Source organism: Athene noctua, chromosome 14 (genome assembly GCF_965140245.1).
Source record: "Athene noctua chromosome 14, bAthNoc1.hap1.1, whole genome shotgun sequence".
NCBI classification, from domain to species: Eukaryota; Metazoa; Chordata; class Aves; order Strigiformes; family Strigidae; genus Athene; species Athene noctua.
Window position 1 is genome coordinate 900,653 of NC_134050.1, and position 24,731 is coordinate 925,383.

A 24,731-nucleotide genomic window follows, 5' to 3' on the forward strand; every position below is an offset into this window, starting at 1 on the left:
TAACAATCCATTCTTTTGAAATCTTAGTCCTCTTGCAAAACCATGCAGTTGCAGTTTTGACAGGAAGCAATTATCATTTTAAAAGAATATGATACAATTAAATCAAAAGTATTATCAGGTACAATAGTTTCTTTCCCCCCAACAAAACAGAGCTTGGGTGAAGAAAAGCATGCTAAATACCATGTTTTACCCATCTCACTTTTAGACTATAGGGTCAGCTGCTTTTAATAGACCTAACTACTGATTTCTGTAAGGCAAAGTTTGGCCCAGAGGACAGCAACAAAAAGCATGCTGAGCAAGCACATTAAAATACTGAACTTCAAAGTCCTTTGTCCTTTAACTCAGAAGTCTCTTTTCACACATGGTTTGTTGTAATGACTGAGTTTACATCCAACTGAACCGGAGCTCTGAAAACCTTCAGTAAAAAGCAAACAATTGAGAAGGAGTAGCATGAATTAGGAGCAATTCAGACGATAGGACAGTGAGGTGCAGACAAGCTATTTCAGCTACAGAAGAGAATATGCAGAGTTATTTAATATTAGGCAATTATAAGAACTTAAGATGTAAAATGTCATATTATCAGACTGTCATCTTAAAAAATTAAGAAATTAAACTTTAAAGGAGCATGTACAAATACCACGGAAGTTTATAAGCCACAGAAATCAGAAAATACATATAGCTGTCAATGCTCTGCACAACTCCATCTTTTTCCTTTGGTAAAGATACATTAGACAGAGCTAGATATAGCTATATAAATAGAGCCTAAAACTACACTAGACTTCTGAAGAAGCTTCAGTAGAATTTGATCAGCTTGAATTTCATAGAGATTCAAATCTGGAACAAAATAAAGATCTTTTGTGTTCTGAAATGAAAACCAAAATACCCAGTTACACCTCTATTGTACAGGTAACAGAAGGAAACGGGGGGCTGGAATTCAGCCCCTACCTGGGCTCTGTTCTTCTGCAGTTACACATTCTTTTCCTTTCTATTTTTTAGGATCCCTAAAAAATTGATTTAGGATGACAATCACAACAACAACCACCACACAAAACAAACAAAAAACTCTAAATATACGTAGCAGCTTTTCCTCTTGTCGAAACAATAAAAAGTACAGCTACTGAACAACAGCTTCTTATCCGTACATTCTGGAGAACATTCCTCTCAAATCCAAAACATAACTAATAAACTATACTACTTATAATCCATTCTATCACTAGATGACCAGACTATCCCTCCCATACTTTTTATTTTAAACTATATATACAAAGTCTGCTGCTACTTCCAAGGAGAAGGCAGCTCACCATCAAACAGAAGAGTCAACAAACAGATGTTTACACAAATGGTTTGGTGATTAAACTGTTAAACCACCCGACATCATGAGGAGCCAACAGAAAGTGTGCAAAAGTCATCTTAGTGATCTGAATTTTACATATAAAATTCTATTAAGATCCCTTTAATTTGTGGCAGTAAGTCTTCTTACCAACAGGAACCCTACTGGAGTGATGTGTAATTGTTCTTGCATCACAGATTTGAAAAAAGATAATAAAATAACGGCAAGTGAAAAGGTTGCTTAGAAAGTGATTTTAAGCTTTTTAGCTACATTTTTTACTACAGACCACATGTACACATGCAAATTAAGTGGAAGTCACCAGAACATATGTAGTGATTTGGGGAATATATGTATCAATGAGGAATAATAAATCATACAGTACTATCACTATGAAAACTGCTGTATCCATAGAACAAGTTTATTTCTGCGAGTAGAGTATATATTCACCAAGCTAGGAATGATGGAAAAGGATGAAATTTCTCCACTGATCTGATTGAAAAAGTATAATGTTAAGGATATTGGCTAGAGTTAGAAAGCTACTACCTTTATCCTCAGGGATGGAGTTTGGGAGTCACCCTTCCTTAAACACACACACACACACAAAAAGGAGAAGTCATCTCTTGGGAAGAAGTCATGCACTAAGTCCACAGAAACAAAGAAGAGACTAGCATAATCTTCAAATCTTCACAAAGCTGGGAAAAGCAAAGAATGGGGAACAGGCAAGGTAATAGCAAAAACCTAGTCAGGATAAAATGTACCAAGCTGGACAAACTTCATGGTTTAGAAGACAATGACAACAGAGATCCTGGACATCTTTCATCCCTCAGACTGTTTCAGATGAGAGAAGACAAAGGCAGAGGAAGATTTTTGTTGTTGAAATTTGGTATTTTTCATGCCATTATATAAACAGTCATGTTATTTTAGGACTCCCTCATAACTGTTGTTTTTTGTGTTGCTTCTATCATTTTCGGAAGAGATTTTTTGCTAAACAGCTTCTTAAAGTGGGTGCATAAAATCTTCAGCAAAACTTAATCAGAACCAGGGAACTGGTAGTTGTCACCCATGCTGTCTCTAGGGCAGAAGCTTGCTACAAGGATAGCTGCCATTTCTTCACTGCCCATACAGTAAAGTCGTTTTATGAAAAACCTCATCCCAAACTGCTGCTACTGGGAATGGCAAGACACACCCTTCAGCACATGGATGTCCCAGTGTTGTTGGAGAGAGGCCAACCCGAGACAGGAGAAAATACCCATTTACAGAGGGCGTTAGATACAGAAACATATGTACACAAATACACAGGAAAAATTAACTTCCAGGTAGAGTACAGCAGATGTAGGAAAAAAAGAAAGATAAGAAAGCACAAGATTGGAAAAACTGAAATACATAAAGGTCATAGCCATCAAGAAAATTTTGGAGAATGCAAAGCTTGTGTGTGTTTGCAGCAGAATGGCAATCCCTCCATACAGCCAACAGTAAAATTTGTATCTATTTTTGCATTTACATGTGATTTTTGACCTTGAGATTATTTCCAATAAGGTTGGATAGTTTCATCCTGAAGTCCAGAAGTAATGTGGGTTTTTTTTTTGTTTGACTGGTTCGGTTTTGGGGTGAGGTTTTGGTTTTGTGGGGTTTTTTTTTAACTTTCACAGTTTTGAAGCCAATCCCCCTCCTCTTCCCTCTCTTCCTTTAATTGCTTTTTCAACTAATAAATTTAATATTCTCTGCTACATTTAGTAACCTTTTTATTAACTCAGAAAAATTCCACCTCTGCCTTCTTCCTCAGACCTTAGTTCCCACAGCACTTTTCACAAAAGATTTTCTGCCAGCTGAGTCTTTGTGCTGACCCATACACCAGGTGAATCCTTGTGACATGCTGTAAAACTGAAGATAAACTGTGGATGCCTATTATAAATTACTTTTTCCTGATGCTCTATAACAATCAAGCACATTTTCTGATCATTAGCAGTAACAAAGAAGGCTTCATTTTGCTATCGTTTGCCACCCTGTTCTTTTTCAAAGGTGGATTAACACAGCAGTTGGAAGCCTGAATGAAAAATTCAGTTTGTCTTAATGTATCTTAAAACCTACCACCTTGCTTCTCGACACTATTTCTGGTCCAGATTGCGATTCCTTTGTTCTTCATGCAACTTCAGACTTGGACCAGTACTTTTTGGTGTGCTAAAAGATGTAGCAAATTATACAGTCCTCTGAGGTGACTTTGAAATCCCAGGCTTTCAACAGGAAGCTGCAAATGCCTCTCCGATATAGAGTAACATCTAGAGAAAGCCTCCAAAACAAAACCCCTCTGTTTTCTAGATACTGTATGAGAGAATTTTTGGTGCTGCTAAAAGACATACAAACATATGCCAAATACATGAACAACAAAATGAGCTCTTTAACTTCATAATTTGTTAAAAGAATATAAAGGAAAATCTTTTAACTTGACCATGAGAAAAGGCTTAAACTAGCACGATGTTACTTTTTAGCCAAATCACTGGAACTTTAGGACAATTCTTCCGAGTGTTAGAAAAATTTAACTCTTTCAAAGGAACAGGAACAAAGAGTGGGGAAGAAGGGTTGTTTGCATATGCATGGAAGAATGAAGATACAGCATTGCAAAGAAGGAATGTTAAGCAAATGTCATTCCCAGGGAAGGACCTGAAGTTATTAAAAATCCTGACCACAAGTTAAAATATTTAAAAAACATGATTACAGAATATTTTACTGATGAAACATTTAAAGAAAGAAAAAAAACAATCACCAACCCCCAAAAGCCTTCAGCAACATGAGAATTATTAGCCAGAAGAGGAAAAATCTAAAATCACTGAAGTCAGATCCAAATGTGTGGCCCCTAAACCAAACTGCTGAACAACAGTTCAACATTTTCTATGCTGAATATACATTTTATGCTCTTTTTAATCAGAAATAATTAAAGAAAGCCACACATGCTCTACATTCAAATCATCTATATATGTAAATTTAAGAAGTGGAAGGAAGAAATAAACTACAGATTTTCTTTTTAAAGCCTATGAGCTTTTGATCACATGTGCTGTCTTATCTACAGTGAGGTAACTGCATGTTTGTCCTGCAGGAGCAACTTTATTATTTTTCCTATGAACTCAATGTCATCAATTAACTTTTTTAAAAAAAGATGCTCTCTTTTGAACCTCTTCTGAACTTTTTTAAGCCAACTTTAAGTGAGATATCGAAGATAATTTGCAATAACTTAATTAGCTTTGTGCTGTGATTGCTGGGCTAGTACTTAAGCCAGCTCATTTGTGCTGTCTCGGTACCAGTATGTCACACTCCAGCCTACAGTGCGCAGGGGCTACAGTTTCGTAACTTCTTATAAGGTCAGTCATCTGAAGAAGCAGCCTGAATTATTCTACTTCAATTTAGCTCTTGTATAATCCTGTATTAGTCTACAAAACTGAGATTTGGTGGAGCAGTATGCTCAGCTAATGATTTGAACACGTTGAGTTATAGTACAAAACCAGAAGGGAAATGAAAATATCTGTCTCAAATTCAATCTCTTACCTTGCTGAGGTCTCTCGTTTCTTTCATCTGAGATGGATTGTTCGCATACAGAGAAACTTCTCTGTTCATGTTATGAAGCAGAAATAACGCAGCACTAAGTAAACAGATACGACTATTAAACAGTATTTTTGAACTGTATGACAAATGCTCAAATGTGAAAACTTTGCAAAAATGTTGTCATCCTTAATACTCTGGGCAAGCAAGAATACAGCATCTGCATTTGTCTTTTATATAACTTGGGCAACAACATCCTGGCAACCACATTTCAATGGAACAAACCCAGGTAAGTAAAGTGACTAGATCCACCATCCATCTCTGTCATCCTACTTGACAGGCCAGATTTACTCCTTTGGGAAGTGATGGTCAAAAATCTGCCACATACAGTTAAGACATTATCTGTCTCTGAGATACAGGGCCTTTCATTTTGATTGCAACTGTCCATTCAGCTGTCTTTGTCACAGCACGACCTTTCTGAGAACTTCAAAAATGAACTTTACTGTCTCGTACATGTTATACTTTTTAGACATATGCATAGTTTGGTGGATTTCATTAATACTTGACTAATAATCCTGCCAATCTTTGTATTTTATGTATAAAGGCTAAAAGGATTAAATTCACTGCATCACTCTGTTCTCACTTTCTGTATCTAAGGTTGCTAGTACTTGCACAGTGACCCATTTCAGCAAAGTCAAATACGCTGGGGAATCTAAGGGGAAAAAAGGAAAGAAAATAAATCCCTCTTTCAAGAAGGTTGACTCATTCCCTTTTTCAAGCTTACTGTCACAGCCCTATCATGTTAAAACAGGCTTAAAAGCACAACGTGAAGTAGTTTGGATTCCCTTAATTATATTTTGCCTGGTTAAGAGACTAGCCTAACACAGCAGGTCGTAAGTATGAACAAATTTGGCTTTGAACTATGTTCAAACCTGCAAATACATACAGATGCACAGCACCAGCTTTTCTTCTGGAGTAACAGACAAAACACAGCTTTGGAACAGTCTGTCAACATCTGTCCATACAGTTATTCTCTTTTTCTTTTCAAAATTTACCTTGCCAATGAAGAAAAAAATATTTGTACCTGTTTGATTACATGCTCAGTCACTACCAGTTCATACTCTACTGCCCGATTATTGTGCTGAAACTTAAGATACAAGACTGGGAAAACCTGATAGCATTTTTCAAACTCATAGCAAAAGACAAAAACACACACAACATCCTTTGCTTCCCAAGTACACAAAACACAACATGACCACAGGAACACTGCTATCAGCTTCTGCACAGAGGACACCCTTCTAGCATCTGAAAAGGACAAGAATATTTTAACTACATATCATGAAGTAGAGCAGCTTTTGCCACAGATTCAGAACAAATAGCTCGCACATTCCTCTGTAAATACAATGCTTGAAATGGCTGGGATATCTAATCTGAAGAGACTACAACAGCCTAGCAATAGATGGGAGTTGAAGGAATCCATTAATACTTTTACAAAGCTACTTTTAATTTAGCTTTTAAAGTACCTAAAGATTTTATTATTTACAATAGATTTTTAAAATTTTGTTTTATTGGTCTCTTTTTTTTACAGAAACTGGAGTTTTGAGAGTTACTGTCTGTTCTGTAGTGTACAAGCAATTTTTCACATGGAAAATGAACTGCACCAATCTGACAACATATAGGCTGCAGCTACCCATCACACACACAGATCAAACAATAAAAGAAAAAAGTGGCAGCACATTTGCAACATTCAGTGGAGAAGATGGGTCTTAAATCTATCTTCTTAGAGACTACTAACATATATAATAGAGCATGCATTACAATGAATGTTAAAAAAATAACGTTAATGAACATATTAAATATGAGTGTATTAGAAAGGTTATGTTGATTATGCACTAAGTATTGCAATTCTTTAACAACATTTAACTGAATCTACACAGAAGCCCCTGCAGCATTCAAAAAGAATGAGCATTACTTAATGAACTTTTCAACTGCTGGTGAACTTTCAACGAGAGGGAAGCATAAACTTCCAGTCTGGGAAACATTACTTCAGCATTTCAAAGACCAGGAAAAGGCCAGTGAAAACTGTGTCGGCTATTAGACTCAGTGATCAAAGTCACAGTGATCAATGATCACATTTTAAACTTGCTGAAAGCTAACTTTTATCAATGTTCTCTTAAACAAGTGATGTCATACTGAATCAGTATAATGGTGATATTGTTATTCAGAAGAGAACAACGGATGAAAGGAAGCAGCACAAGAGTGATGTCAAGAGATTGCAGGTGATATCCACCCTGCTAAGGATATAATTTTCTTTTATTATTAGAGCTGAGTTCAATAAGTTTGACTTGAATAGTAAGCTCAAGATGTAAATACTATTTCCTCTCTACTTCATGAAAAAAGAAGGGAAAACCACAAATAGCAATAGTTCACAGGGGGTAAAACAGTGTTCTACTGCCACAACACTTCTAAACACCCTACTAAATCCTGGCTTTGCTGAGAGCTGCACAGCTACAACCATCAGCAACCAGCTATTGCCTCTGCATATGCTTCAAACAGTGGCATATTTGCCTGTTGTTTCCACATTTTGTTCTGTGGTGAGCAAGCCTGAGAAAAGACTGATCATACAGCTGAGTCTTTAGGAGAGAAGTTACTGCTTCATCACCTCCTTGGAGTACTTGCATTTCTCACAGCAAGTCTGACATTCTTTTGAGACTATAAAAGGCAGCAACAGATAAATTAATGCAATTTTTAGAACAGAGCAATAAAATGCTTTGAAGCTGCAAGCAACTAAAAAAGGAAATCAAACAGCCATTACATCAGATGAATGACAAAGCCATCCGAGATTGGGTACAAAATTCAGCCTGCCATGTTCTTATGAGACAATTATTCAGATACACATTCAGTAAAGTTTTATTGTTTTTTTCATTTTAAGCTTCTCCTAAAGCCACAGTTCACAGAAATTATTCTTGATAAATCTTATAGTTTAACAAACGATCAAATATCAGCTGTACCTCATTTAGGTTTCAGCAAGCATTTTTACCTCACATGGTAAAAATTTGTTTCAGTATCTGTTTAGCTGCAGGTAAGCACATACTTCACTTCCAGCAGCTGACATGTCACAACTGCTGGGAGTTTTGAGCCTTGAGAGTTGCTGCTACATGCTTTTCAGTCTTCCTACCCAGTCTTCAAACTTTTCTGATCATAAATGACTTTTTGGACTTCACGTGTAACCTAGTGAACCAGGAGGTTCACTACAAAGTGAGTTCACTCAAAGAGGGTAAATTCTACATACCTTTCTCCCTCACAAAAGCATATCACACATACATTTAGCTCTAAAAACCATGATCAGAATTTCAAGCCTTCAATTGTTTCTCTAAAATTGCTTGCCATCCCAAACAGTGTTCCACTTTTTGGTTTACAATAAGTCTTCATGATTTCATCTATCTTTATTTCCCTTTCCTCAGCCTTCTGACTGTTTTGCTCAGAATAAGTAACTCCTTTGCACTTTCTAGACAACATGGTTTCCAACTTGTAATTAAATAATAATTTTTTACAATTCAACATCTAGAGCTCACTGTTAAATTCAGAACTGTGACTTGTCTCAGCAAATGTGAAAAATTATTTTGACACTTAATCTGTCCCCAGGGGGCTAAAACTTTGCTGTAAGTAAAAGCAGTACTTACTGAAGCAAACCCGAGCCAATATGGGTTGCCTGTTTCTTACACAGTACTCTTCCAATAGTCAAACCATTTCACATGCTAATATACTGCTTTTCCCCACAGATATGAAGTCAGTGAGTGGACTGATTACAGTTAGAACACCATACACATGGAAGGTTCATTATAAGATAGGGAGAAACAATACCTGAGCATCAGATGAAAAGATTATCTCAGAAAGCTAGTGTTTGCTAAATAGCACTGTACTACTTCGCTTTGCACATTAAAACTGCACTGTATTTTACCTAAATGATACTCAGAAAAATAGTAAGTCACATTAGATTTACTTTGCACCACATTTATACCTCCACCAGCATAATCTCTTCTTTCAAAACAGGCAGTTTTACATTAGTAAGAGCTTTGAAAATTCTATGTGCAGTATGCAAGTGCTAATAAACATGCCCTTTGTTTACAGTGGGAAACCAAGAGTTAGTCACATTTAACTTTGTATTACAGACTGCCTTTAACTCCAGTGAAACTGAAAGACTTGATGAAGAAAATTTTATTTAACAACTGCAAGCATAATTTCTGAAAATATACCTGAGAATACAATTATGAGACCTGTGTCTCAGTTGTTTTGTGTTTGTTGTGGTTTTTGGGTTTTTTTGTGGTTTTTTTTGTTTAAATCTGTTATTAAGTGCTACTGCACACTATTACTTTCCAGGTTTATTCATGATTCAGAGGTCAATGATCCAAAAGTAATACAAGCACTCATTTAAATACTTCATTTTTGTGCCAGATCCCCAAGTAAAGATTGTTTTAAAAATTGTGAAAGTCAGCTGTGCAAATTCTCTTTGTCAGAAGGCTGAGGGAAGAAAAACATCAAGCTGAGATGTTTTCAAAGACAAAGATGTAATTAATAGAGCTTCTCTTTTGTCGTGATGCAAGAAAATCTAAGAAAAACCAAAAAGTCACATGTGATTATTCACTTATTTCCTACAAAACTTCAAGATTCAATTGCTTAGAAAGGTTCCCAAGTCCAGACAGGGCTATGAAAGACTGGGAGCAGCATGAGTACAGGCCCAGCAAGTGCTATAAGAGACATTAACAGAGATTTTTGAGGACTTATAGCAGTTAAACACTCCTTCCTTTTAAATAGGGATAATACTAACTAATCCAAAAACACTGAGAAAAAATGCATGTTTGACAAGGGGTGACAGTATGACGCCAAAATAATGTCATTTAATTGTTTATAAAATTCAGGGCACCATATAAACAATACAACACACACAAACACAAGTTTACAACTGCACCAGTCAACGTCTGCTTAAGAGGCTTTAAGCACCAAAAGCCTTCTAAATATGCCTAATTTACAGTCTTTAAATTCTTTAAAAACAAGCTTTGTTTGAAGGTTTGGGGATGATAAAATTATAACTAATAGCATGCAGTATCTGTGACAACCCTTTTGCATGTTTATGGTTGAAGGAACCATCTCTGAGGGAAAACTGTTGTAGTATTTGTCACCTGAATAAAGCAGGTTTCATAATAATTTCAGCCTCATGTCATTATATAGTTAAGAAGCAGCAATATTTTACTCATGCTAAGACAGGAAAAAGTATTCCCGCTCAAAGAGTCTTTTCCTGTATTTGCAAAGTTTTATATAAAAGTCCTTATACAGATTTCAAATTAGTTAAGTTTGAGCATTCTACTCAAAACACTTCAGTACATAAACCATTTCTAAATTTATTCATGAAGTTGTTTGCTTCCTTAAGATATTATGGCTTCAATGAGATCAATTAAACATCTATTGTCCATTCCACTGGATGCATAATTTTAATTTACTACAGCTAAAGTCCTACAAATTTATATACTTATCTGGTAATGCTTTTGTGGAAGACTTATTTCTATATACTACCTGCTGAACAGCTTCTCTCCTTCCTCATTGTTTTGAAAAGGATTTTGACCTTTATCACACATTGTGGAAACTGAAGTTTTTCACTATCAAGAAGCTGCAACCGAGCCATCTGAAGCATCCATACCCTAGTCTACAGTTTTCCTTCTACTCCTTTAAATACCTCTCCTAAATGTTTTTACCTGGTATGAAATAAAGCTGACACCTGATCTCGGATTTTGGTTTTAGAATGAAAACTAAAGTTCACACAGCCTGTGGAAGATGGCAGAAACAAATTATTCTTACTGATCACAGTCTCAGTAATGGTTGGATTTTCTGCTTTTCTTCCACATTGTTCTGAGAGATCCTTTGTTTCATTTGATTTTTTCCCAAGAGCAGAGGCTGTATTTTAAGATCTTTGCTGCTGTACAAATAGAACGTTATTTATCATTATTTGCTTTCATTAAAAATATTTTATTAAAATATTTTCTCCTTAAAATAGAAAACTGAGCCCTCTGAGCACAGATGCTTATTTTCCATCTAGAATGACACCTTTGATAGCTTACAATATTTTTCCAATGGCTTATTTGTTACACTATGGTTCATTAGACTTAACCCAACAATATTAAAGTTTTTACTCCTATAAACTCCAGGTATCTGTGCAGTCTCCACCAAGTCATGCATAAAGAGTCTGCTGGAGACTGAAGCAAATAAGTGCTATCTATGTCCCTTCAGTACTGCATGCTCACACTTTTAAATATTTCAAATAGCTTTACTTGGCAAAGCTATCTGCTTGGTAAAATTATTTAAGTTAATTTCTCTCAACTTATTCTTACTGACTAAATATATGAAAAAGGAGCATGTTTAGATTGCAAGCTCTTCAGGACAGGGACAGTATTATTTTTACAATGTCAGGAACAACCATGTTAGGATCTTTGTACCCTACTGTTAATTAAGTCACAGAAGACAGATGGGTAACTACGAATAAAAGCTAGCGCTCTGACTATTTGTCCTTTTCCCTCCATTATTTATTGAAGTTGTTTGGTTTTGTTTACAAAATAGAAATAAAAAATTTCTAAATATATTTTTTTCCTGAAAATGACTGAAGAACAAGCTTGTGTTGCTTCTCTTCACCTTAAATAGAAGCAAAGCTGACGAGAACAAAAAGCCATTTCCATTAAAATTCAAACCACATCATTTATAATTTACGTATAGCTGTTCTAACAATAGTCTTTAATCAAAAGCATTGTTCTGATTATCTTACATGCCAAAACAGTAAGAAAAGAGCAAGTATATCTTCATAAAATTTTCTCTTTTGTTGTTGCTTTTTGAAAGTAAATAACCAGCTTTCACTACTAAACACTAACTTACACATTCTACAAAATCAAGGTATTAAGAAATTTCTGTGGAGGGAGGTTCCCATTTTATAATATGTCCTTACACATTATGGTATTAATCCTACATTTAAATGAAAGCGATGTAAATTCATACCAGGAATATAGAGACACATATGGATATACTGACTGGATGTCGGCCTTTTGCAGCTGAAGCAGAAGAGGAAGAAAAAAAGAAAAAAATAACAGTGCTTAGAACTTAGACATTTCACAATCTGCATCTTCATATGTAGGTAAGACTACTCAAGACTTTACAGGGAAGAAGAAAGCAGGCATTATCCCCCATGACAGAGAAAATGCGTACATCTGAGGTCCCAGCCGCTCCACTGAAGTCAGCAAGAATTCTGCCATTGATTTTAGCGGATGCCGGGCAGAGCCTCAAGTGACTGACTACATGAAAATTACTGTCCTGTTCAGAGATTTATGCACAGTTCACTGGAAAAAAGAGAGGCCTTTCAAGATATTCATTACAAGAAGGAATGCCTGCCCTCCCAGTTAAATATACTGACACTCACTCTCACAAATTTACCAAAGAAAGTTGCTGTTAAATATATTATTCTCAACAGCCAGATCCTAAGATCTGCACGGTACTTTTTGTAATTATTATTGGCTATTATTGTGAGAAGCTTTTATTTATCTTATCCTTCCCCTGCCTTAGTTATGACTCATTTTCTCCTCTCATAAAAAAGTAAGAGTAGTTAAACAGTGGATTAAGTTTCTCCCTTTGCTTCTTGAGATGGTTACTATCTATCAAGCTGCTTCCTTCAGAAAAATGCAAGCACATATACTTCACGTTAATGTGTGTGACAGGACAACTAAAACCTAAGTGCAACAGTGTGTTTTATCAGCTACCAATAAACTGGCTGCAATATCAGTTAGCATTGTTGTCACTCTGGGTTTTTGTTACACTGCCGTAACACACTTGTATTGCTGTAAAAAAATTCATCCCGTGATAGTTATGAACAGGAGAAATATTAGTCTGATAACAGCAAGAAAACACAGGTAGAATTTCCTCCTGGGCAAACAAAACCAACAAAAATATCTATGCAACAACAAAACCCAAATGAAACAAAAGCCAACAAAAAACCCTCTTTGCTGTAAACTAACAGCACCTGATATCTAAAATCCTACTTAGTTATAATTTCTGCTTTTCTCTACTAGTTTGATACACAGACCAATCCTTATACTGCTGTTTTACTTTCAGTCACAAGAGCTTAGGTTTGGATGCGCTACAGATTTTGTAGTTCAATCTCAGGCTTAAAAAAAAAAAATCAGAACAAAAACCAAGCCACACAAAAACCCCACACAAACAACTTCTCAGAAAAGGACTGTCTCAGGAAAAATGACTTTAGTGCAGTAGGACTTCTCATACATCTGATGCTTTGCAGCACTGTGCTATTAGCAGACTGTTGAACACTTGTGGTTCTATTTCATCCCTGGGTTTCATCACTGAAACCCAAATGAAGTCAACAGAAGTGTGGCAAGGCAAAGCTTTTTTGGCTCACCTACTACTATCCTGCTAAGTGGTAATGTCAAGAAGACTATGCATGGGGTGGGAGCGGGGAAGGCAGCAATGAAGCAAAGCGTTAAATTATTAAAATGTGTTTACTTACACCATCATGATAGCTCCATTTACAAATGCCTGGTTTACTGAAACTTAGTTATGACTCTAAACCAGTGAATTTCACATGAAAGCTTTTCAATTCAACACCCTAGCTCTTTCATTCAATATAATGTAAGAAAAAAAGAGAAAGTTTAAAAGAGTTTGGAGAACATAAGATAGCAACACCCAAAGCCACCTGCACACTTCCCTCCTAAATTTGGGTATTACTGAATTTTCCATCCTGTTAAAAACAATGCATTCATATGGGCTTTTACCATGAAGCAAATATCTGGCCAGCTGTAAGTTTAATAAAAATCTATGCTTGTGCTAAGCACTTCTCTGCTTAACCACAGGACTTAAGGAGACAAGCAGCCACTAAGGCAACAGTTTCAAAAAAGGTGTGTGTGTGTGCAATCTACTTACATAAGCCAATTCAATGGCAATCCCAAATGGGGACACATAAATTTTCACCTCAATTGCATTAGCTAGCAGAGAATTGAATGCTCATAATATGCAGTCCTTAAAATTTACCAGGCATGCCATACCCATAGTATGTACACTTGTTCTTTTGATAGAGCCTTATCCAGAAACTTTAGTCAAGTAGAAAAAAAGCGAACCACAAAACACAACATGGACACAGAGGTTAGCAGGCATGTCCCATGGTATTTGGTAAACCGTGAGGCAGCACACGCATTAGCAGTCATTTATACACAAGTGTCGAACATTCACATGAATAGAAATGGCAGAATTGGAAGAGAGGCTAAGGCTGTGCCATGCCGTTAATGCTTTCACAGGTGCTTCATAACTGAAATGAAAATTCTGTTTCCAAGGTTCATTCCAGGAAAAAAAAAAAAACACAAGGAAAAAACCCACAAAAACCAACAGCCAAATAGACAGCCCCCAAACATACATCTGTTGCTTTTAAGATGTAACATGGGGCAAGGCACAGACTGTCACAAGCTCACACTCAACACTTGCATCCAATTATTCTCATGCAAACATGAACACTTACAAGAACAAACCAGGTGTGACAGATCCCATCTTAGCACAGACCTAAACTTCTAGGCCTAAGATTCTAAACCTCAAGGCTTCAGCTTCCCAAATACATCTGGACACTAGAAAACAAAGGGAGAAAATCTCCCAGAAAAAATAACAAAGTCAGCTTCACCACCCTCCACCTGCACAAAGCTTTTGTTCTTTAGGAGAATTTTCCTCCCCACCTCCATGTATGAGGTAGGATTTCCCATCCTCTGCCTGCCACAGGAAATTAGACTCACCCTTCCATCCCTCTTCAGAGAGGTCTGTCTGCTACTGGTTTTTTGTCCCCTTCTTCCAAGCTTTCTGCATCTGGGAAACAAAGCCACTTTAAGTTGTATTTCTTAAACCAGTCAGCCTCATTCCTCAGACCTGACCTAATGAGGGAGTAAACATGGTCCAGACAAACAATACAACCTATGCCACTCCTCTGTATATTCCACACTGCTGGCTCCAGCTTCTTGGCTGTGGGAGCAGCTGCCTGTCGCTTCCTACCCTCCAGCATGGGCACTGGCTTAAATCCACCTTCAAGTAAGAAGTTTTGCATTTAGAAAACAGATTTAACAAACTGGCTAGCATTTCAAAAGCAGAACAAGAAGGTGCGACATTTAAACATTCAGCATGGAATTTAATCCAAGTGCTTTTTCCCCCGTTCATCTGTTCAGTAGCAGGTTTGTATTTTTCAAACAAATACAGTGTTTGCTTGCAGCACTGCATACAACATTGTATGTTGAAAAAAGCCCTTTCTCACTCAGACTGTAAAGCATCTTTATTCCTAACCTTGCCTCCAAAAGTTTGATCCCTTGCATTACATATAATGTTTTGGTTGTTCTGTCACCCAGGACACACACTGTACAGAACACACTAGTGCATTGGCAGAAAATACATACTAACGGAGTTAGCAGGCTTAAGCACTACCTGAGCATGGTCCTATCTTCTTCACAAGTAAGCAGGGTTAGCACTGGCCTTTGAACTGCTAAGTCAAGATACAGCGTATTTGCTGGATGGCCCTTGAATTGGTGTTCTTTACGTGTCTTCAAACACAGACATGAGAAAACACTGGAAAAAAACAACAAAAAACATAACAAATGATTTGGCCATCAGGAGTCCATAGAAGTCAAGCTTACTGCCTCGTGGCAACGTAAGGTAGTCCAGACATTCAACCAATACAGAATTTCAGGTTTATTTTTTTCCTTTTTACAGAATCTCAGGCATAAAAAACCCCCAAACTTTAAAAATAGATTACTTAAATAATATCAACTCGCCAGTTATTCATCAGTGCTGTACCATCTGCTTGGTACTAAACCTCCATTCCTACTTACTTAATGGCATTTTTTGCAACACTATCTGTGGGCTGAGTTACTGGTTAAGAACTTGACGCAAAGAATATAGTAGAATTTACAGACTTTAACCAAGCTCAGAAGCCCATTAAGACAGGCATTGTACAGAACCAGGTACAGACACACCTTCTTACTTTTGAAAATATAGTTATTAATTTTACCATTTCTGAAAAAAAAACAAATTGAATGAAAGGCAAAAGGCTTGCTTCCTTCCTTTATACAGTTGCTCTTTCTACATTTCACTAATAAAAGAACCCATAGATAACCCCCCACTACCAGTGTTAGTCTTTCCAAAACAAATGGAAAATTCCTATCAATTTTGTTTCCAGATCAAAGGTAGAACACCCGCATAAAACGCTTCTTATGAGATATACTGATCTAGTCTGTTTGTTTTTACAGCGTTTATTGTTGATAACTTGCTACATGAAGTTGGGAAGATGCACAATATACAGTTGCTTCCAATTCCAGGAATCCAAGAAACATATGTTTAAAAGTTCCCTTACAAGCATTTATAAGAAATCCCCCTTCCCCGCACTTTTTTTTTTCTCTTAAAAAATGTTCAGAATAAATGTGGGGAAAGGAAGAATTTTAAATTCACTCTAACTTGTTCCATAATACAAGAAGCATTTAAACATCCTTGTCAGTAAATCCCACTGATTTTATTTTAAGCAAAATTTTTGGAACAAAATTCAAGTTGCCAAAACAAGAGCAGCACCTTGGATGTCATCCTTTTCTGTATAATAATGAATTTAACTCTTCCTTGAAAACTACTAAGAAAACATATGGATAATTTCACAGAGAAGTGTCACAAACCAAAGCCCTGCAGAGGAAAGTAAAAATAAGCAATATCCTCTTCTCTCCACTCATCCCATTAGAACAGTAACAGAATATAAACTAAGCAAGAGAGCAATTGGTCATCCTCCTGGAAAAGTCACCAAAAGAGTTGCAATTAAACTGTGCAATATAAAGATAACAGAAATGATCACCAATTTCTCTCTATAATTTCCTACAAAGATGAAGCAAAGCTTGTCATGTGAAACCAGACAATGATGTGTAACCTTTTTTTTTTTTTTTTGTAAGAGTATACATGATAGAATCCCATTATGCAATTACAAAACCACTTGGCAGCCATTTGAGGGCAACATGCTGGGCTTTGGGGTGGGGGGTAGGAAGAGCAACCTCAAAACACAGAATGTTACATCAATCTGTAATGTTATGTACTTGAGCCTAATCAATCAGAATACGCCATTTCCCGAGGTCATGACTAAAATAATTACTTGTTTTTTTGTAGATTTAGGACCTGCCTCTGAAAGCACTAGGGATATGCTCCTTTTGCAGTCTACCAGGTATAATTCAGCCACTTTCCCACATAATTTCACATATCTCAACTCTTTTCAGTTAATGGATGATACAAGGTGTGACCTTGTGTTCCTTTTCACCAGGAACACTCCAAACACTCACTGCAGGACAGACTGTCAGGAGTGCAGCATGGCCTATTGCTTACAGTGCTGTTCACCACTGTACCTGGGGAGGAAAGAGCCATTATTTCAGAGGCTGTTCATAACTTCCACGTTGTTAAGGTTTGGTCAGTCCCTCATCATTGTCCCTACTGGCCCTTTTGAGCTGTATTTTCTGCAGGAGAAATACAAGTTTACAGCAGGGGCCCTTCCCACAGTAGCACGGCCAGGACTGCCAAGTTGGGAATTTCGTGCTGCTTAAAGCCCAGCCATTACACAGTCTCAGTCAGTACTCAGAAAAAACAGTATTGCCACTAGCAGTTGTCCTAAACTGATTTTTCCTTCTCTGTGCCTTGCATGGCCCCAAGTCTACAATATCGTACACCATTTAAAACTCACTGCAGAAGTATTTTCCCACCTCTATGCCATCATATTCCATCACACTCAACTATCATGTTACCTTCACAGATGTTTATTCCACCTGTGTTCTACAGCTAGTATTACTTATCTGCATATTTAATATAAAAATCTTAATTAGTGAAATGAAATAGAAATAAATTCTCTGAAGTTACCTAATCAAAAAATAAAGAGATCTTCAGCATTTTGAAAATTCACAATTTAAAAAAAATATTGATTTAAAAAAAAATATACTAACTGGGAATACATTTTCTGACTTTATATTATTACTACATGACAAGCATTTCCATCCATCAAATACAATCTGTGACCAAAACATATTGTCTTCTTGTTTGGCCGTGTCTCCAAGTTTTACACTAATGAGATATTTTAACAATGGCAGAAAGAGCAGTCTCACGCTGCTTCAGGAACCAGAGATGCTGGGAAGCACAGTGCTGGTGTGCAATCTCTGCCCACCCAAGCTGGGCAGGCCTTGAAGCAGTGTAACTATGCTTATAAAACATCATCTAATCCCTGCCAAAGTTCTGATCACAACCAAAACACATCCCATACTCCAGCTCTGCCGGGTACTGAGAACAGAACAGTTCAGGCCCAGTCTGGATCCCCCTAAGGTCCCTGCAGCACTTTCTAGCCCTCACTGACTAGATTCCACATCCACTGGTATTTTCTCTTGCAAGGATATATACACAGCAGCACTTCAAAATGCATGTGGCTCCTGTGGCCATTTGCCTGAGCTAGTTTAAACTAATTCATCTGGAGAGTTGCCAGGAATCTAAACGGCTGATGTAACTAGCCCCCACTGCTGATGTTAAAGGGGTAGCTAGCCAACTGAGAAGAGCTAGAATTTTAGCTAAACAGCTTTCAAACCTAGTTGATTTAACTGGGAAGGAAAAGTGCTTTTAACATGCCAACAATGTCTTTATGAGTCCTTTCGGTTTGCCATGAACAAGAGTAGGCAAACATTTGTGTTACCCATAGAAGTGACTTCAAGTATTCTTAGTATTCGCTTTTCTAGAAGCATTTTTAGGAGAAAATTCTCTAGGAGAATTTAATTCTCTAAAGAGAATTCTAAAAACGCACATGTTCTCCTTTTTAGCAGTTCTATTTCATATGTAGAGTCACAAATATTTTATCTGAATAAACATTGTAACTGTCAAAAAAAGATTGAAAACCAGAGACTTGAGATGTAGCAACATTGCTTCTCAGACTGTAGACAGTAGTAAAACATTTGTCTTAAAACCATTAAGATGCACTAATAATTTGTATAATTGACTTTGTGACATGAGTATCAGTAAACTCCCTAACATAGCACTGTGTTCAGTATTTTATAACAGACATTTGTTCCACAGCTCAGAAGTCTGCAATTTTACCTCAAATACACTCTCGAAAAGCACTGCAGAATTGAATAAACTAAAGGAAAATTATGTATCCTACAAAATTCAACAGTTTACCATTTTAGCCAGTAAAATTTTACACAATATAAGCAAGCAGATAGAAAAAAGAAACTGGAATTAATTCAAGTAATGATGACAGGCTGTTTATATTAAAAAAAGAAAAAAATTTCCTTAATAAAACTTACTGATTTGGAGAAGCCTCTGATTTCTATAAATCTGTCCACAAATTCAATACAACACATCTTGAAAAGAAAGTTTTTAAACATGAGAGCAATATTCACTTTTGTAAATTTTTCTTGTCACTATCTCAGTTCTCCAATAAAGGTATAGTAAAAAAAAGTCATACTATTGAGTCGCAAATACTATATAAACTATACTTTAAAAACCCACAGTAAGACATGTTTCAACAGAAGTTACGTAGATAGCTGGTCAATCTTGCCTTGCAGAAGTAACAGACAAAATACTCCTAGGACTGATCTTTTTTTTAGCTGCTTGGCTATTATTATGAAAGCTGATGAGAACACGCAAGAGCAATTGTTAAAAAACACTATTCCCTGACATCGCAAACAAAAACGGCTAAACAATTTTCTTCTAGTATTATTCAGACAAAATAACTACACTTCAGCACTGGGCATGCTTTGCATCCAGTCTCACCAAGTGCCTATAAAAGTGGTTTGGAGAGGAAAGTAATCTGATAGCAGCTTCTATAGAATGCCCAACAATGCAGACACATTACCCTGACAGTATTGATTGAATCTAACTTTGAATTTGGCTCTCTGAGACACGGATTGACCTGATGACCTTCAGAGACCCCTTTCATCATAAATTATTCCCTGATTCTATGAAGGAAAACTGAAAAAACATGGCAACACTTCTTTTTGACTTTATTATTATTATTCTATTTCTACCTCAATACTGCCCTCTGCTGATGTTTATACTGCTTGATTATTTGCACAGAAAAATTTGAGCTGTATTATATGAATGTTTTCATGCTTTTTCTGCAAATGAAGTAAGGAAAAAAATGAAGAATGTTCTTGTTCTCTAGTATTCAAATCAGTCCAGCAGGCTGAATCTCTAGGTTTATGTCAAAGAACAGAAGTGATCAATACCTTTACCGGGTCAGTTTGGAAAGTGTATATATATATTCAAGGTCTCTTCTCCCTCCTGTCATAAAAGCTTAGGCTACTTCACAGCAGCGTTCAGAGCTATAGAACAACCCTATCCAGGGCATGTAAAAAGCTCTGAAGAGAACTAGCATCCTTCCTTGCTACAATAGCAAGTCCATGCAAGTAATTTGAAGGAGGAGATTGAAAAGGATATGACAGAGAAACCTCCCAAACCTGGGCAGTCAGAGCAATCAGAAGAATTAGCAGCCATTCATCTCCAGCTGCCTGAGCTATAGTTTACATACACAAAACCATGCAAGGGATAGAGAACATACTAAACTTATTGTAATCTTTAGTAAAGATAAGATTCTGGTGTCATTTACTGTCATTAACTCTTGGCAGGTTCTGCTTAGGAGTGCAACATCAAAAATGCTTTTAAGACACAGGTAAAATGGACGTATGTAAAAACCAAAGCAATACAACACATAACAGAAAGCCAGCTTCTCCAAACACTTGTCAGGATCATGACTGGCTATTTTAAAAGTTTCTCAGTTGTATGAGAATTAAATTTTATTAAATCTGCTACAGAGCTTTGTAAAACAAAGTCAAAGTTTTCCCTTCAAAATTTTCAGTCTACTTAAATTTCTATGCAAAACTATTTTCAACAATGCTTACTTACACTGATGTCCAATTTTGAAGTGTTCTGAAGAAGTGTTCTGTCTTAATTTAGACATATCACTGCTGAATTTGTACATGAGTTTGTTTTTTCTTTTGTATTCCTACAGTCTCAATGGCCAATAAGAGATACTATTAAATTGACTGTATTCCCTAGTTAATGAGTAATAATAGTTTATTAGATATCACCATGACAACTTTTCTGAAGGGAAGTAATACAGGTATTTTTATATTAGAGTTAAGATATCAGAAGAAATGTTTGCAGAAGTGACGTTACCAATAATCTGTATATGAATTCAAAGGATTCATGGTTTTCACATCTCCTATGATGGTGTATAAAAGCCTCTCATAAAACAGCATCTGTTTACAAAGAATCAGACTGCTCCATTTACATGCCCATGGTAAAATACAAATTACCCTAAAGAAAAGTCAAAAGACATCTTTTTCTATGTACTGCTGAATTGGACATAACAGCATTAAGCATCAGCAAGGGAAATTGAGGCTGAAAAACTTTAACAGCAAAGTTAAACAATGAAACATCACCACAAGGGTTAAAGGGTTTCCACCACTGCAGTTTCAGACAGATGAGTATTGGTATTGTATTCCTTGTGTAGAGCTTCTGCACAAAGTGCCACAGCTAAATTAAGAAAATATATATTTAAGATTACATTAGAACACACAACCACTCTTGGCACTGTTAAAAAAGGACTTAATATTAGAAGCATGGCTAAAAAAGTGAGAATCTGAGGCATACATACCAGTTTGTCCAGACTTAAGTCACACAGCTGTCAAATGTACCATGTCTACCAATTTTTCCTACATGAGTTGCCTGGTTTGTTGCCGGAGTTGTGTTACATTTGATTAGCACAAAGGATTTATGCCTGGACAGTATTCAGTTATTAACTCCTTAAAAGTGTTTCTCATAGCAGTTTTTTGTTTCCAGCACATTATGAATTACCACACGTACACCTTAAAAATCACAAAATAATCTGCTGAGGTGCCAATGGAAGCCCCTCTTTACCCAGTCAGATAATAACGAGGAGTGACTTATGAAAGTTGCATCTTCCTTCATTTAAATGATCTGGGTCTGTATGCACGCGTAGTCACTTTGCTGATATAAAACTTTTGCTCATACTTGCAAAGGCAACATAGTTCTGGGAGTTTCTTTACTGGCTTCTGAATCAACAGAATTCTTGACTAAGTTCCAGTAGCAGCTTTATTAGTGGTGAAGTGCAAGCCGGAAAGAACACAACTTGATTCTACATCCCAGGCTGAGCTTGCAGATAGAAACACAGCTTTATTTATAAACATACTGCATCACGGATGGCAATTCCAGCAGCAGAGGACTACAAGACACTAACAGCACCACTACTGCCCTTTGCCAAAAGAGATCAGCTCTGAACTCCAGGCAGACATCCATATGCAGCTTACTGAGAGGCCAGCTTCATTCCTCACACTATTCAGTCTCACTGACTTTGAGAATGCTAGATACTGTTCTACAAACCCATGAATTTCCAGGCAGTTTGCAATAGAGTATTTCTAGCCTGGTAGCTTGCTCCCTCTGTGAACTGTGGCCTTGTTTCGCCAGTTATCAGGCCTAGCATAAGGGACACAGCCAGCCTAAGGATGAACCAATAACCAGACTGTACTTGACACAAAAGGGTCGGTCCATGGGTGAGCGCTGGGGGTACAAACAAGTCAGTCAGGTTATGCCTAATCGACATCAGTCTCAATGATCCCAACAACGACACCGCACGGCCAGCAACGGCGCAATGAACAGTGAAATAGAGTCTCCCAGAGAGGGGACGGGAGACAACCAGGGCAACAGCCCAACACATCAGACCAAGGAAGCCCCATCCTGAATCCCTACAGAGCCCGCGTTTACCAAAGCCAGAGCTGACTGGAGCCCAGTCCCAGGGGGGCGGGAGGTCCTTCCCCAACAGGGAACTCTGCCCAGGGCGTCCCCCTCACAGACAGACACTCCGCTGCTCCTGCAAGGGGTCCCAGCTGCTCTCCCTACGGGGGACACCTGACCTTGGGTTACTCCGTGTGGGACCCCTGGGGCTCCTTTACCCCATGGCTCTGCCTGCCAGGCTGCCCCACCCTGGGGGGAAGCCTAAAGGGAAACTCACCCCCTTTGGGAAGGGCTGGGGGAATCCCCCACATGTCAACCTTAATTTGGGGTTGGGGTTGAAACCCCAGCATTTGAAGCCTAGACTCTATTAACAACATGGGTTAGGAATGTTAATCAGTATGTCCCTGTATAACCACCCTGACATACCAGGGAATACTGAACGCAAAAGATCCCTTGCGAAAGTGTAAGGAATGCCTGAAAACTTACAACTGTACACTATTTTTCTTTCTAAATGCTGTTACCTGCTTCTGGGAAGTTACAGGTGACTGGTACTTGTTCAGTTAAATTATTTTAAATGGATATTCATTGCTGCTCACACACCAGCATTATCCACTTGCCACATGGCTTGAGAAGTTGAGCAAGAAAGTGTACTCAGAGCAATATGCAGAAATAGGATCCAAATTATCTAGTGAACCAGTGCCTAGAATACCTCCTTGCATCTTAAAATAACATTTGCTTCTGGCTGATAACACCTACTGGTTCTCTTCCAGTCTGAGACCTTAATTCAAGAAGATAGCTAGGCATATGCCCAGTCAAGTTAAGAATCAATTGCTCTACTTGCATGGATTAAGTTAACTGTAAACTTAAGTTACATGTTGATAGGAGGTATGAAAATGGTCTTCAAGTATGGCATCCATCCACATTACTTCTCAAGTAACTGAACAAAATGTCCCTGGCCTTCTAAGAAAAATGTGGAAATAAACACATCAAGTGCTAGACAGAAACACAGAACAGACATATCTTAAATAACTTAATAGCTAGATATGCAGTGTGCTATTACAGTGGAGTTTTAAAGTAATCTGATTTCTGTTTTTCACCGACAATCTAAGATGATAATAAATAAAGTGTTTTCCATTATTAATAGCAAGATGCATGTTAAGACATTATATAGAATTATTGGCAAAAAGGTCAAGTTTTAAAACCATTAAAAGTTCACTTCTTCCTCTTGTGATGAATTACAGAAAATATACCTACTTCACAATTGGTAATTAGATCCACGAGAATAACAGTTTCCATCTTGAGGAGGGAAAAAAAAAAAAAAAATTTCCCAGAAAAGATTCCACCCCACCCCCAGGACCTAAAGTTATTAGTGTGCTCAACAAAAATTAATTACTTCTGTTTAAAAAATAAGAAATATATGCTAATGAAACATGAGGTGGGGGGGGCAGAAAGGAAGGAGGAGGGCACAGAGTTATATGAAAATACACTGGCAAGCACAAGGTAAACCTTACTAAAGTCCCAACATCTCTGACAACTGATGTTAGGAGTAAATACTGTTCAACTTGTAGCTACGTATTCCAGCAGTGTTTCTAGTAAGGTCAGAAGAAAAATTCAGTTCTAAGTTCATGGATATGTAAACTGACAGAAGAGCTAGGTTACTTACCGTTTATTTTAAATGTATAATGTATTATATAGTATGTTATAAATTAAACATTAAATATAATGTACACGTGGAAGAAAGGGGAAGATATATATATCTATGTGTGTACATATACTTTATTTCAAACTACAGATTTTTACTTAGTTTGCATTCCTCATTAAAAAAATATATTCAAAAGGTTGTGGAATAACATTTTAATAGCTTTGAATGTTTACTCAGGTATCAAAAATAACACAGTACCCAAACTTCCAAGCTTGGGTCTCCTGTTCACATCTTAAACTTTACATATTCAAAACACCTACACAGGCAGGCACTTCCAAGTATTTTATGAATTAAAATATAAATCATACCCAGTTTCTGCAACATCCATGACATTCACACTTGTCC

General features: G+C 37.1%; 1 protein-coding gene across 1 annotated transcript in view; it reads right to left on the reverse strand.

Moving 5' to 3' along the window:
* IRAG1 (inositol 1,4,5-triphosphate receptor associated 1) overlaps window positions 1-24,731 on the reverse strand; it is a 93,644-nt gene extending 68,913 nt beyond the window's left edge. Inside the window, exons 1-2 of the mRNA XM_074917843.1 lie at window positions 24,695-24,731; window positions 15,359-15,499 (exon numbers count right to left, since the gene is read on the reverse strand). The gene's annotated coding sequence lies outside the window, so the exon portion shown is untranslated. The remainder of the gene's footprint in view (window positions 1-15,358; window positions 15,500-24,694) is intronic.